This window comes from Nothobranchius furzeri, chromosome 1, assembly GCF_043380555.1.
Source record: "Nothobranchius furzeri strain GRZ-AD chromosome 1, NfurGRZ-RIMD1, whole genome shotgun sequence".
Lineage (NCBI taxonomy): Eukaryota > Metazoa > Chordata > Actinopteri > Cyprinodontiformes > Nothobranchiidae > Nothobranchius > Nothobranchius furzeri.
The window spans coordinates 19,224,315-19,241,607 of record NC_091741.1 but is presented as its reverse complement, the minus strand read 5'-3'; positions in this window follow the sequence as shown (position 1 = coordinate 19,241,607).

The window sequence follows — 17,293 nt, the reverse complement described above, 5'->3', positions numbered from 1 at the left end:
GTAACTGGACTACTTTAAATTGACACCAGGCCCGGTGACCTTTGGGACATTGTTTGACCCCCTATAGGAATGTGCGATCATCTTGAAACATTCAGATCACTTACAACTCAATAGATTCTACCTTCCTGTAACGTTTCAGCCTGATTGGACCTTGTTTTCACACAAATGAACCCAGAATGATGTGAAATTGTGCTTCGTGCAACATAATTCTGGGTGCAATTTACAAACCATAAGTGCTAATGACCCCATTCCTTTTTGTGGTTGTAGGGGCTGTTGATTGGAGAACACTAAAACAAACCTAACCTCTCTAGGACATTCAGAAGCCAAGTTATAAGCCCACAAAGGTGTAACTGGACTACTTCTTTAAAGTGACACCAGGCCCGGTGACCTTTGGGGCATGGTTTGACCCCCTTAGGAAAGTGCTATCATCATGAAACGTTCAGATCACTTACAACTCAATAGATTCTACCTTCCTGTAACGTTTAGGCCTGATTGGACCTTGTTTTTACACAAATGGACCCAGAATGATGTGAAATTGTGCTTCGTGCAACATAATTCTGGGTGCCATTTACAAACCTTAAGTGCTAATGACTCCATTCCTTTTTGTGGTTGTAGGGGCTGTTGATTGGAGTACACTAAAACAAACCTGATCTCTCTAGGACATTCAGAAGCCAAGTTATAAGCCCACAAAGGTGTAACTGGACTACTTCTTTAAAGTGACACCAGGCCCGGTGACCTTTGGGACATGGTTTGACCCCCTTAGGAAAGTGCTATCATCATGAAACGTTCAGATCACTTACAACTCAATAGATTCTACCTTCCTGTAATGTTTCAGCCTGATTGGACCTTGTTTTCACACAAATGAACCCAGAATGATGTGAAATTGTGCTTCGTGCAGCATAATTCTGGGTGCCATTTAAAGACCATAAGTGCTAATGACTCCATTCCTTTTTGTGGTTGTAGGGGCTGTTGATTGGAGTATACTAAAACAAACCTGATCTCTCTAGGACATTCAGAAGCCAAGTTATAAGCCCACAAAGGTGTAACTGGACTACTTCTTTAAATTTACACCAGATCCGGTGACATTTGGGACATGGTTTGACCCCCTTAGGAAAGTGCTATCATCATGAAACGTTCAGATCACTTACAACTCAATATATTCTACCTTCTTGTAGCGTTTCAGCCTGATTGGACCTTGTTTTCACACAAATGAACCCAGAATGATGTGAAATTGTGCTTCGTGCAACATAATTCTGGGTGCCATTTACAAACCATAAGTGCTAATGACTCCATTCCTTTTTGTGGTTGTAGGGGCTGTTGATTGGAGTATACTAAAACAAACCTGATCTCTCTAGGACATTCAGAAGCCAAGTTATAAGCCCACAAAGGTGTAACTGGACTACTTTAAATTGACACCAGGCCCGGTGACCTTTGGGACATGGTTTGACCCCCTATAGGAATGTGCGATCATCTTGAAACATTCAGATCACTTACAACTCAATAGATTCTACCTTCCTGTAACGTTTCAGCCTGATTGGACCTTGTTTTCACACAAATGAACCCAGAATGATGTGAAATTGTGCTTCGTGCAACATAATTCTGGGTGCCATTTAAAAACCATAAGTGCTAATGACTCCATTCCTTTTTGTGGTTGTAAGGGCTGTTGATTGGAGTATACTAAAACAAACCTGATCTCTCCAGGACATTCAGAAGCCAAGTTATAAGCCCACAAAGGTGTAACTGGACTACTTCTTTAAATTGACACCAGATCCGGTGACCTTTGGGACATGGTTTGACCCCCTTAGGAAAGTGCTATCATCATGAAACGTTCAAATCACTTACAACTCAATAGATTCTACCTTCCTGTAATGTTTCAGCCTGATTGGACCTTGTTTTCACACAAATGAACCCAGAATGATGTGAAATTGTGCTTCGTGCAACATAATTCTGGGTGCCATTTACAAACCATAAGTGCTAATGACTCCATTGCTTTTTGTGGTTGTAGGGGCTGTTGATTGGAGAACACTAAAACAAACCTAACCTCTCTAGGACATTCAGAAGCCAAGTTATAAGCCCACAAAGGTGTAACTGGACTGCTTCTTCAAAGTGACACCAGGCCCGGTGACCTTTGGGACATGGTTTGACCCCCTATAGGAATGTGCGATCATCATGAATCGTTCAGATCACTTACAACTCAATAGATTCTACCTTCTTGTAACGTTTCAGCCTGATTGGACCTTGTTTTCACACAAATGAACCCAGAATGATGTGAAATTGTGCTTCGTGCAACATAATTCTGGGTGCCATTTACAAACCATAAGTGCTAATGACTACATTCCTTTTTGTGGTTGTAGGGGCTGTTGGTTGGAGTACATTAAAACAACCCTGATCTCTCTAGGACATTCAGAAGCTAAGTTATAAGCCCACAAATCTGTAACTGGACTACTTCTTTAAATTGACACCAGATCCGGTTACCTTTGGGACATGGTTTGACCCCCTTAGGAAAGTGCTATCATCATGAAACGTTCAGATCACTTACAACTCAATAGATTCTACCTTCCTGTAACGTTTCAGCCTGATTGGACCTTGTTTTCACACAAATGGACCCAGAATGATGTGAAATTGTGCTTCGTGCAACATAATTCTGGGTGCCATTTAAAAACCATAAGTGCTAATGACTCCATTCCTTTTTGAGGTTGTAGGGGCTGTTGATTGGAGTACACTAAAACAAACCTGATCTCTCTAGGACATTCAGAAGCCAAGTTATAAGCCCTCAAAGGTGTAAATGGACTACTTCTTTAAAGTGACACCAGGCCCGGTGACCTTTGGGACATGGTTTTACCCCCTATAGGAATGTGCGATCATCTTGAAACGTTCAGATCACTTACAACTCAATAGATTCTACCTTCCTGTAACGTTTCAGCCTGATTGGACCTTGTTTTCACACAAATGGACCCAGAATGATGTGAAATTGTGCTTCGTGCAACATAATTCTGGGTGCCATTTACAAACCATAAGTGCTAATGACTCCATTCCTTTTTGTGGTTGTAGGGGCTGTTGATTGGAGTATACTAAAACAAACCTGATCTCTCTAGGACATTCAGAAGCCAAGTTATAAGCCCACAAAGGTGTAACTGGACTACTTTAAATTGACACCAGGCCCGGTGACCTTTGGGACATGGTTTGACCCCCTATAGGAATGTGCGATCATCTTGAAACATTCAGATCACTTACAACTCAATAGATTCTACCTTCCTGTAACGTTTCAGCCTGATTGGACCTTGTTTTCACACAAATGAACCCAGAATGATGTGAAATTGTGCTTCGTGCAACATAATTCTGGGTGCCATTTAAAAACCATAAGTGCTAATGACTCCATTCCTTTTTGTGGTTGTAAGGGCTGTTGATTGGAGTATACTAAAACAAACCTGATCTCTCCAGGACATTCAGAAGCCAAGTTATAAGCCCACAAAGGTGTAACTGGACTACTTCTTTAAATTGACACCAGATCCGGTGACCTTTGGGACATGGTTTGACCCCCTTAGGAAAGTGCTATCATCATGAAACGTTCAAATCACTTACAACTCAATAGATTCTACCTTCCTGTAATGTTTCAGCCTGATTGGACCTTGTTTTCACACAAATGAACCCAGAATGATGTGAAATTGTGCTTCGTGCAACATAATTCTGGGTGCCATTTACAAACCATAAGTGCTAATGACTCCATTGCTTTTTGTGGTTGTAGGGGCTGTTGATTGGAGAACACTAAAATAAACCTAACCTCTCTAGGACATTCAGAAGCCAAGTTATAAGCCCACAAAGGTGTAACTGGACTGCTTCTTCAAAGTGACACCAGGCCCGGTGACCTTTGGGACATGGTTTGACCCCCTATAGGAATGTGCGATCATCATGAATCGTTCAGATCACTTACAACTCAATAGATTCTACCTTCTTGTAACGTTTCAGCCTGATTGGACCTTGTTTTCACACAAATGAACCCAGAATGATGTGAAATTGTGCTTCGTGCAACATAATTCTGGGTGCCATTTACAAACCATAAGTGCTAATGACTACATTCCTTTTTGTGGTTGTAGGGGCTGTTGGTTGGAGTACATTAAAACAACCCTGATCTCTCTAGGACATTCAGAAGCTAAGTTATAAGCCCACAAATCTGTAACTGGACTACTTCTTTAAATTGACACCAGATCCGGTTACCTTTGGGACATGGTTTGACCCCCTTAGGAAAGTGCTATCATCATGAAACGTTCAGATCACTTACAACTCAATAGATTCTACCTTCCTGTAACGTTTCAGCCTGATTGGACCTTGTTTTCACAGAAATGGACCCAGAATGATGTGAAATTGTGCTTCGTGCAACATAATTCTGGGTGCCATTTAAAAACCATAAGTGCTAATGACTCCATTCCTTTTTGAGGTTGTAGGGGCTGTTGATTGGAGTACACTAAAACAAACCTGATCTCTCTAGGACATTCAGAAGCCAAGTTATAAGCCCTCAAAGGTGTAAATGGACTACTTCTTTAAAGTGACACCAGGCCCGGTGACCTTTGGGACATGGTTTTACCCCCTATAGGAATGTGCGATCATCTTGAAACGTTCAGATCACTTACAACTCAATAGATTCTACCTTCCTGTAACGTTTCAGCCTGATTGGACATTGTTTTCACACAAATGGACCCAGAATGATGTGAAATTGTGCTTCGTGCAACATAATTCTGGGTGCCATTTACAAACCATAAGTGCTAATGACTCCATTCCTTTTTGTGGTTGTAGGGGCTGTTGATTGGAGTATACTAAAACAAACCTGATCTCTCTAGGACATTCAGAAGCCAAGTTATAAGCCCACAAAGGTGTAACTGGACTACTTCTTTAAATTGACACCAGATCCGGTGACCTTTGGGACATGGTTTGACCCCCTTAGGAAAGTGCTATCATCATGAAACGTTCAGATCACTTACAACTCAATAGATTCTACCTTCCTGTAATGTTTCAGCCTGATTGGACCTTGTTTTCACACAAATGAACCCAGAATGATGTGAAATTGTGCTTTTTTCAACATAATTCTGGGTGCCATTTACAAACCATAAGTGCTAATGACTCCATTACTTTTTTTGGTTGCAGGGGCTGTTGATTGGAGAACACTAAAACAAACCTAACCTCTCTAGGACATTCAGAAGCCAAGTTATAAGCCCACAAAGGTATAACTGGACTACTTCTTTAAAGTGACACCAGGCCCGGTGACCTTTGGGGCATGGTTTGACCCCCTATAGGAATGTGTGATCATCTTGAAACGTTCAGATCACTTACAACTCAATAGATTCTACCTTCTTGTAGCGTTTCAGTCTGATTGGACCTTGTTTTCACACAAATGAACCCAGAATGATGTGAAATTGTGCTTCGTGCAACATAATTCTGGGTGCCATTTACAAACCTTAAGTGCTAATGACTCCATTCCTTTTTGTGGTTGTAGGGGCTGTTGATTGGAGTACACTAAAACAAACCTGATCTCTCTTGGACATTCAGAAGCCAAGTTATAAGCCCACAAATGTGTAACTGAACTACTTCTTTAAATTGACACCAGATCCGGTGACCTTTGGGACATGGTTTGACCCCCTTAGGAAAGTGCTATCATCATGAAACGTTCAGATCACTTACAACTCAATAGATTCTACCTTCCTGTAACGTTTCAGCCTGATTGGACCTTGTTTTCACACAAATGAACCCAGAATGATGTGAAATTGTGCTTCGTGCAACATAATTCTGGGTGCCATTTAAAAACCATAAGTGCTAATGACTCCATTCCTTTTTGTGGTTGTAGGGGCTGTTGATTGGAGTACACTAAAAGAAACCTGATCTCTCTAGGACATTCAGAAGCCAAGTTTTAAGCCCACAAAGGTGTAACTGGACTACTTCTTTAAAGTGACACCAGGCCCGGTGACCTTTGGGGCATGGTTTGACCCCCTATAGGAATGTGTGATCATCTTGAAACGTTCAGATCACTTACAACTCAATAGATTCTACCTTCTTGTAGCGTTTCAGCCTGATTGGGCCTTGTTTTCACACAAATGAACCCAGAATGATGTGAAATTGTGCTTCGTGCAACATAATTCTGGGTGCCATTTAAAAACCATAAGTGCTAATGACTCCATTCCTTTTTGTGGTTATAGGGGCTGTTGATTGGAGTACACTAAAACAAACCTGATCTCTCTAGGACATTCAGAAGCCAAGTTATAAGCCCACAAATGTGTAACTGAACTACTTCTTTAAATTGACACCAGATCCGGTGACCTTTGGGACATGGTTTGACCCCCTTAGGAAAGTGCTATCATCATGAAACGTTCAGATCACTTACAACTCAATAGATTCTACCTTCCTGTAACGTTTCAGCCTAATTGGACCTTGTTTTCACACAAATGGACCCAGAATGATGTGAAATTGTGCTTCGTGCAACATAATTCTGGGTGCCATTTACAAACCATAAGTGCTAATGACTCCATTCCTTTTTGTGGTTGTAGGGGCTGTTGATTGGAGTACACCAAAACAAACCTGATCTCTCTAGGACATTCAGAAGCCAAGTTATAAGCCCACAAAGGTGTAACTGAACTACTTCTTTAAATTGACACCAGATCCGGTGACCTTTGGGACATGGTTTGACCCCCTTAGGAAAGCGCTATCATCATGAAAAGTTCAGATCACTTACAACTCAATAGATTCTACCTTCCTGTAACGTTTCAGCCTGATTGGACCTTGTTTTCACACAAATGAACCCAGAATGATGTGAAATTGTGCTTCGTGCAACATGATTCTGGGTGCCATTTACAAACCATAAGTGCTAATGACTCCATTCCTTTTTGTGGTTGTAGGGGCTGTTGATTGGAGTACACTAAAACAAACCTGATCTCTCTAGGACATTCAGAAGCCAAGTTATAAGCCCACAAATGTGTAACTGGACTACTTCTTTAAATTGACACCAGATCCGGTGACCTTTTGGACATGGTTTGACCCCCTTAGGAAAGAGCTATCATCATGAAACGTTCAGATCACTTACAACTCAATAGATTCTACCTTCCTGTAACGTTTCAGCCTGATTGGACCTTGTTTTCACACAAATGAACCCAGAATGATGTGAAATTGTGCTTCGTGCAACATAATTCTGGGTGCCATTTAAAAACCATAAGTGCTAATGACTCCATTCCTTTTTGTGGTTGTAGGGGCTGTTGATTGGAGTACACTAAAAGAAACCTGATCTCTCTAGGACATTCAGAAGCCAAGTTTTAAGCCCACAAAGGTGTAACTGGACTACTTCTTTAAAGTGACACCAGGCCCGGTGACCTTTGGGGCATGGTTTGACCCCCTATAGGAATGTGTGATCATCTTGAAACGTTCAGATCACTTACAACTCAATATATTCTACCTTCTTGTAGCGTTTCAGCCTGATTGGACCTTGTTTTCACACAAATGAACCCAGAATGATGTGAAATTGTGCTTCGTGCAACATAATTCTGGGTGCCATTTACAAACCATAAGTGCTAATGACTCCATTCCTTTTTGTGGTTGTAGGGGCTGTTGATTGGAGTATACTAAAACAAACCTGATCTCTCTAGGACATTCAGAAGCCAAGTTATAAGCCCACAAAGGTGTAACTGGACTACTTTAAATTGACACCAGGCCCGGTGACCTTTGGGACATGGTTTGACCCCCTATAGGAATGTGCGATCATCTTGAAACATTCAGATCACTTACAACTCAATAGATTCTACCTTCCTGTAACGTTTCAGCCTGATTGGACCTTGTTTTCACACAAATGAACCCAGAATGATGTGAAATTGTGCTTCGTGCAACATAATTCTGGGTGCCATTTAAAAACCATAAGTGCTAATGACTCCATTCCTTTTTGTGGTTGTAAGGGCTGTTGATTGGAGTATACTAAAACAAACCTGATCTCTCCAGGACATTCAGAAGCCAAGTTATAAGCCCACAAAGGTGTAACTGGACTACTTCTTTAAATTGACACCAGATCCGGTGACCTTTGGGACATGGTTTGACCCCCTTAGGAAAGTGCTATCATCATGAAACGTTCAAATCACTTACAACTCAATAGATTCTACCTTCCTGTAATGTTTCAGCCTGATTGGACCTTGTTTTCACACAAATGAACCCAGAATGATGTGAAATTGTGCTTCGTGCAACATAATTCTGGGTGCCATTTACAAACCATAAGTGCTAATGACTCCATTGCTTTTTGTGGTTGTAGGGGCTGTTGATTGGAGAACACTAAAACAAACCTAACCTCTCTAGGACATTCAGAAGCCAAGTTATAAGCCCACAAAGGTGTAACTGGACTGCTTCTTCAAAGTGGCACCAGGCCCGGTGACCTTTGGGACATGGTTTGACCCCCTATAGGAATGTGCGATCATCATGAATCGTTCAGATCACTTACAACTCAATAGATTCTACCTTCTTGTAACGTTTCAGCCTGATTGGACCTTGTTTTCACACAAATGAACCCAGAATGATGTGAAATTGTGCTTCGTGCAACATAATTCTGGGTGCCATTTACAAACCATAAGTGCTAATGACTACATTCCTTTTTGTGGTTGTAGGGGCTGTTGGTTGGAGTACATTAAAACAACCCTGATCTCTCTAGGACATTCAGAAGCTAAGTTATAAGCCCACAAATCTGTAACTGGACTACTTCTTTAAATTGACACCAGATCCGGTTACCTTTGGGACATGGTTTGACCCCCTTAGGAAAGTGCTATCATCATGAAACGTTCAGATCACTTACAACTCAATAGATTCTACCTTCCTGTAACTTTTCAGCCTGATTGGACCTTGTTTTCACACAAATGGACCCAGAATGATGTGAAATTGTGCTTCGTGCAACATAATTCTGGGTGCCATTTAAAAACCATAAGTGCTAATGACTCCATTCCTTTTTGAGGTTGTAGGGGCTGTTGATTGGAGTACACTAAAACAAACCTGATCTCTCTAGGACATTCAGAAGCCAAGTTATAAGCCCTCAAAGGTGTAAATGGACTACTTCTTTAAAGTGACACCAGGCCCGGTGACCTTTGGGACATGGTTTTACCCCCTATAGGAATGTGCGATCATCTTGAAACGTTCAGATCACTTACAACTCAATAGATTCTACCTTCCTGTAACGTTTCAGCCTGATTGGACCTTGTTTTCACACAAATGGACCCAGAATGATGTGAAATTGTGCTTCGTGCAACATAATTCTGGGTGCCATTTACAAACCATAAGTGCTAATGACTCCATTCTTTTTTGTGGTTGTAGGGGCTGTTGATTGGAGTATACTAAAACAAACCTGATCTCTCTAGGACATTCAGAAGCCAAGTTATAAGCCCACAAAGGTGTAACTGGACTACTTTAAATTGACACCAGGCCCGGTGACCTTTGGGACATGGTTTGACCCCCTATAGGAATGTGCGATCATCTTGAAACATTCAGATCACTTACAACTCAATAGATTCTACCTTCCTGTAACGTTTCAGCCTGATTGGACCTTGTTTTCACACAAATGAACCCAGAATGATTTGAAATTGTGCTTCGTGCAACATAATTCTGGGTGCCATTTAAAAACCATAAGTGCTAATGACTCCATTCCTTTTTGTGGTTGTAAGGGCTGTTGATTGGAGTATACTAAAACAAACCTGATCTCTCCAGGACATTCAGAAGCCAAGTTATAAGCCCACAAAGGTGTAACTGGACTACTTCTTTAAATTGACACCAGATCCGGTGACCTTTGGGACATGGTTTGACCCCCTTAGGAAAGTGCTATCATCATGAAACGTTCAAATCACTTACAACTCAATAGATTCTACCTTCCTGTAATGTTTCAGCCTGATTGGACCTTGTTTTCACACAAATGAACCCAGAATGATGTGAAATTGTGCTTCGTGCAACATAATTCTGGGTGCCATTTACAAACCATAAGTGCTAATGACTCCATTGCTTTTTGTGGTTGTAGGGGCTGTTGATTGGAGAACACTAAAACAAACCTAACCTCTCTAGGACATTCAGAAGCCAAGTTATAAGCCCACAAAGGTGTAACTGGACTGCTTCTTCAAAGTGACACCAGGCCCGGTGACCTTTGGGACATGGTTTGACCCCCTATAGGAATGTGCGATCATCATGAATCGTTCAGATCACTTACAACTCAATAGATTCTACCTTCTTGTAACGTTTCAGCCTGATTGGACCTTGTTTTCACACAAATGAACCCAGAATGATGTGAAATTGTGCTTCGTGCAACATAATTCTGGGTGCCATTTACAAACCATAAGTGCTAATGACTACATTCCTTTTTGTGGTTGTAGGGGCTGTTGGTTGGAGTACATTAAAACAACCCTGATCTCTCTAGGACATTCAGAAGCTAAGTTATAAGCCCACAAATCTGTAACTGGACTACTTCTTTAAATTGACACCAGATCCGGTTACCTTTGGGACAGGGTTTGACCCCCTTAGGAAAGTGCTATCATCATGAAACGTTCAGATCACTTACAACTCAATAGATTCTACCTTCCTGTAACGTTTCAGCCTGATTGGACCTTGTTTTCACACAAATGAACCCAGAATGATGTGAAATTGTGCTTTTTTCAACATAATTCTGGGTGCCATTTACAAACCATAAGTGCTAATGACTCCATTCCTTTTTGTGGTTGCAGGGGCTGTTGATTGGAGAACACTAAAACAAACCTAACCTCTCTAGGACATTCAGAAGCCAAGTTATAAGCCCACAAAGGTGTAACTGGACTACTTCTTTAAAGTGACACCAGGCCCGGTGACCTTTGGGGCATGGTTTGACCCCCTATAGGAATGTGTGATCATCTTGAAACGTTCAGATCACTTACAACTCAATAGATTCTACCTTCTTGTAGCGTTTCAGTCTGATTGGACCTTGTTTTCACACAAATGAACCCAGAATGATGTGAAATTGTGCTTCGTGCAACATAATTCTGGGTGCCATTTACAAACCTTAAGTGCTAATGACTCCATTCCTTTTTGTGGTTGTAGGGGCTGTTGATTGGAGTACACTAAAACAAACCTGATCTCTCTTGGACATTCAGAAGCCAAGTTATAAGCCCGCAAATGTGTAACTGAACTACTTCTTTAAATTGACACCAGATCCGGTGACCTTTGGGACATGGTTTGACCCCCTTAGGAAAGTGCTATCATCATGAAACGTTCAGATCACTTACAACTCAATAGATTCTACCTTCCTGTAACGTTTCAGCCTGATTGGACCTTGTTTTCACACAAATGAACCCAGAATGATGTGAAATTGTGCTTCGTGCAACATAATTCTGGGTGCCATTTAAAAACCATAAGTGCTAATGACTCCATTCCTTTTTGTGGTTGTAGGGGCTGTTGATTGGAGTACACTAAAAGAAACCTGATCTCTCTAGGACATTCAGAAGCCAAGTTTTAAGCCCACAAAGGTGTAACTGGACTACTTCTTTAAAGTGACACCAGGCCCGGTGACCTTTGGGGCATGGTTTGACCCCCTATAGGAATGTGTGATCATCTTGAAACGTTCAGATCACTTACAACTCAATAGATTCTACCTTCTTGTAGCGTTTCAGCCTGATTGGGCCTTGTTTTCAAACAAATGAACCCAGAATGATGTGAAATTGTGCTTCGTGCAACATAATTCTGGGTGCCATTTACAAACCTTAAGTGCTAATGACTCCATTCCTTTTTGTGGTTATAGGGGCTGTTGATTGGAGTACACTAAAACAAACCTGATCTCTCTAGGACATTCAGAAGCCAAGTTATAAGCCCACAAATGTGTAACTGAACTACTTCTTTAAATTGACACCAGATCCGGTGACCTTTGGGACATGGTTTGACCCCCTTAGGAAAGTGCTATCATCATGAAACGTTCAGATCACTTACAACTCAATAGATTCTACCTTCCTGTAACGTTTCAGCCTAATTGGACCTTGTTTTCACACAAATGGACCCAGAATGATGTGAAATTGTGCTTCGTGCAACATAATTCTGGGTGCCATTTACAAACCATAAGTGCTAATGACTCCATTCCTTTTTGTGGTTGTAGGGGCTGTTGATTGGAGTACACCAAAACAAACCTGATCTCTCTAGGACATTCAGAAGCCAAGTTATAAGCCCACAAAGGTGTAACTGGACTACTTCTTTAAATTGACACCAGATCCGGTGACCTTTGGGACATGGTTTGACCCCCTTAGGAAAGCGCTATCATCATGAAAAGTTCAGATCACTTACAACTCAATAGATTCTACCTTCCTGTAACGTTTCAGCCTGATTGGACCTTGTTTTCACACAAATGAACCCAGAATGATGTGAAATTGTGCTTCGTGCAACATGATTCTGGGTGCCATTTACAAACCATAAGTGCTAATGACTCCATTCCTTTTTGTGGTTGTAGGGGCTGTTGATTGGAGTACACTAAAACAAACCTGATCTCTCTAGGACATTCAGAAGCCAAGTTATAAGCCCACAAATGTGTAACTGGACTACTTCTTTAAATTGACACCAGATCCGGTGACCTTTTGGACATGGTTTGACCCCCTTAGGAAAGAGCTATCATCATGAAACGTTCAGATCACTTACAACTCAATAGATTCTACCTTCCTGTAACGTTTCAGCCTGATTGGACCTTGTTTTCACACAAATGAACCCAGAATGATGTGAAATTGTGCTTCGTGCAACATAATTCTGGGTGCCATTTAAAAACCATAAGTGCTAATGACTCCATTCCTTTTTGTGGTTGTAGGGGCTGTTGATTGGAGTACACTAAAAGAAACCTGATCTCTCTAGGACATTCAGAAGCCAAGTTTTAAGCCCACAAAGGTGTAACTGGACTACTTCTTTAAAGTGACACCAGGCCCGGTGACCTTTGGGGCATGGTTTGACCCCCTATAGGAATGTGTGATCATCTTGAAACGTTCAGATCACTTACAACTCAATAGATTCTACCTTCCTGTAACGTTTCAGCCTGATTGGACCTTGTTTTCACACAAATGAACCCAGAATGATGTGAAATTGTGCTTCGTGCAACATAATTCTGGGTGCCATTTACAAACCATAAGTGCTAATGACTCCATTCCTTTTTGTGGTTGTAGGGGCTGTTGATTGGAGTACACTAAAACAAACCTAACCTCTCTAGGACATTCAGAAGCCAAGTTATAAGCCCACAAAGGTGTAACTGGACTACTTCTTTAAAGTGACACCAGGCCCGGTGACCTTTGGGACATGGTTTTACCCCCTATAGGAATGTGCGATCATCTTGAAACGTTCAGATCACTTACAACTCAATAGATTCTACCTTCTTGTAGCGTTTCAGCCTGATTGGACCTTGTTTTCACACAAATGGACCCAGAATGATGTGAAATTGTGCTTCGTGCAACATAATTCTGGGTGCCATTTACAAACCTTAAGTGCTAATGACTCCATTCCTTTTTGAGGTTGTAGGGGCTGTTGATTGGAGTACACTAAAACAAACCTGATCTCTCTAGGACATTCAGAAGCCAAGTTTTAAGCCCTCAAAGGTGTAACTGGACTACTTCTTTAAAGTGACACCAGGCCCGGTGACCTTTGGGACATGGTTTGACCCCCTATAGGAATGTGCGATCATCATGAAACGTTCAGATCACTTACAACTCAATAGATTCTACCTTCTTGTAACGTTTCAGCCTGATTGGACCTTGTTTTCACACAAATGGACCCAGAATGATGTGAAATTGTGCTTCGTGCAACATAATTCTGGGTGCCATTTACAAACCATAAGTGCTAATGACTCCATTCCTTTTTGTGGTTGTAGGGGCTGTTGATTGGAGTAAACTAAAACAAACCTAACCTCTCTAGGACATTCAGAAGCCAAGTTATAAGCCCACAAATGTGTAACTGGACTACTTCTTTAAATATACACCAGATCCGGTGACCTTTGGGACATGGTTTGACCCCCTTAGGAAAGTGCTATCATCATGAAACGTTCAGATCACTTACAATTCAATAGATTCTACCTTCCTGTAACGTTTCAGCCTGATTGGACCTTGTTTTCACACAAATGAACCCAGAATGATGTGAAATTGTGCTTAGTGCAGCATAATTCTGGGTGCCATTTAAAAACCATAAGTTCTAATGACTCCATTGCTTTTTGTGGTTGTAGGGGCTGTTGATTGGAGTACACTAAAACAAACCTAACCTCTCTAGGACATTCAGAAGCCAAGTTATAAGCCCACAAAGGTGTAACTGGACTACTTCTTTAAAGTGACACCAGGCCCGGTGACCTTTGGGACATGGTTTTACCCCCTATAGGAATGTGCGATCATCTTGAAACGTTCAGATCACTTACAACTCAATAGATTCTACCTTCCTGTAACGTTTCAGCCTGATTGGACCTTGTTTTCACACAAATGAACCCAGAATGATGTGAAATTGTGCTTCGTGCAACATAATTCTGGGTGCCATTTACAAACCTTAAGTGCTAATGACTCCATTCCTTTTTGTGGTTGTAGGGGCTGTTGATTGGAGTACACTAAAACAAATCTGATCTCTCTAGGACATTCAGAAGCAAAGTTATAAGCCCAAAAATGTGTAACTGGACTACTTCTTTAAATTGACACTAGATCCGGTGACCTTTGGGACATAGTTTGACCCCCTTAGCAAAGTGCTATCATCATGAAACGTTCAGATCACTTACAACTCAATAGATTCTACCTTCCTGTAACGTTTCAGCCTGATTGGACCTTGTTTTCACACAAATGAACCCAGAATGATGTGAAATTGTGCTTCGTGCAACATAATTCTGGGTGCCATTTACAAACCATAAGTGCTAATGACTCCATTCCTTTTTGTGGTTGTAGGGGCTGTTGATTGGAGTACACTAAAACAAACCTAACCTCTCTAGGAGATTCAGAAGCCAAGTTATAAGCCCACAAAGGTGTAACTGGACTATTTCTTTAAAGTGACACCAGGCCCGGTGACCTTTGGGACATGGTTTTACCCCCTATGGGAATGTGCGATCATCTTGAAACGTTCAGATCACTTACAACTCAATAGATTCTACCTTCTTGTAGCGTTTCAGCCTGATTGGACCTTGTTTTCACACAAATGGACCCAGAATGATGTGAAATTGTGCTTCGTGCAACATAATTCTGGGTGCCATTTACAAACCTTAAGTGCTCCATTCCTTTTTGTGGTTGTAGGGGCTGTCGATTGGAGTACACTAAAACAAACCTGATCTCTCTAGGACATTCAGAAGCCAAGTTATGAGCCCACAAATGTGTAACTGAACTACTTCTTTAAATTGACACCAGATCCGGTGACCTTTGGGACATGGTTTGACCCCCTTAGGAAAGTGCTATCATCATGAAACGTTCAGATCACTTAAAGCTCAATAGATTCTACCTTCCTGTAACGTTTCAGCCTGATTGGACCTTGTTTTCACACAAATGGACCCAGAATGATGTGAAATTGTGCTTCGTGCAACATAATTCTGGGTGCCATTTACAAACCATAAGTGCTAATGACTCCATTCCTTTTTGTGGTTGTAGGGGCTGTTGATTGGAGTACACTAAAACAAACCTGATCTCTCTAGGACATTCAGAAGCCAAGTTATAAGCCCACAAATGTGTAACTGAACTACTTCTTTAAATTGACACCAGATCCGGTGACCTTTGGGACATGGTTTGACCCCCTTAGGAAAGTGCTATCATCATGAAACGTTCATATCACTTACAACTCAATAGATTCTAACTTCCTGTAACGTTTCAGCCTGATTGGACCTTGTTTTCACACAAATGGACCCAGAATGATGTGAAATTGTGCTTCGTGCAGCATAATTCTGGGTGCCATTTACAAACCATAAGTGCTAATGACTCCATTCATTTTTGTGGTTGTAGGGGCTGTTGATTGGAGTACATTAAACAAACCTGATCCCTCTAGGACATTCAGAAGCCAAGTTATGAGCCCACAAAGGTGTAACTGGACTACTTCTTTAAATTGACACCAGATCCGGTGACCTTTGGGACATGGTTTGACCCCCTTAGGAAAGTGCTATCATCATGAAACGTTCAGATCACTTACAACTCAATAGATTCTACCTTCCTGTAACATTGCAGCCTGATTGGACCTTGTTTTCAAACAAATGAACCCAGAATGATGTGAAATTGTGCTTCGTGCAACATAATTCTGGGTGCCATTTACAAACCATAAGTGCTAATGGCTCCATTCCTTTTTGTGGTTGTAGGGGCTGTTGATTGGAGTACACTAAAACAAACCTAACCTCTCTAGGACATTCAGAAGCCAAGTTATAAGCCCACAAAGGTGTAACTGGACTACTTCTTTAAAGTGACACCAGGCCCGGTGACCTTTGGGACATGGTTTGACCCCCTATAGGAATGTGCGATCATCATGAAATGTTCAGATCACTTACAACTCAATAGATTCTAACTTCCTGTAACGTTTCAGCCTGATTGGACCTTGTTTTCACACAAATGGACCCAGAATGATGTGAAATTGTGCTTCGTGCAGCATAATTCTGGGTGCCATTTACAAACCATAAGTGCTAATGACTCCATTCATTTTTGTGGTTGTAGGGGCTGTTGATTGGAGTACATTAAAACAAATCTGATCTCTCTAGGACATTCAGAAGCCAAGTTATGAGCCCACAAATGTGTAACTGGACTACTTCTTTAAATTGACACCAGATCCGGTGACCTTTGGGACATGGTTTGACCCCCTTAGGAAAGTGCTATCATCATGAAACGTTCAGATCACTTACAACTCAATAGATTCTACCTTCCTGTAACGTTTCAGTCTGATTGGACCTTGTTTTCAAACAAATGAACCCAGAATGATGTGAAATTGTGCTTCGTGCAACATAATTCTGGGTGCCATTTACAAACCATAAGTGCTAATGACTCCATTCCTTTTTGTGGTTGTAAGGGCTGTTGATTGGAGTATACTAAAACAAACCTGATCTCTCTAGGACATTCAGAAGCCAAGTTATAAGCCCACAAAGGTGTAACTGGACTACTTCTTTAAATTGACACCAGATCCGGTGACCTTTGGGACATGGTTTGACCCCCTTAGGAAAGTGCTATCATCATGAAACGTTCAGATCACTTTCAACTCAATAGATTCTACCTTCCTGTAACGTTTCAGCCTGATTGGACCTTGTTTTCACACAAATGAACCCAGAATGATGTGAAATTGTGCTTCGTGCAACATAATTCTGGGTGCCATTTACAAACCATAAGTGCTA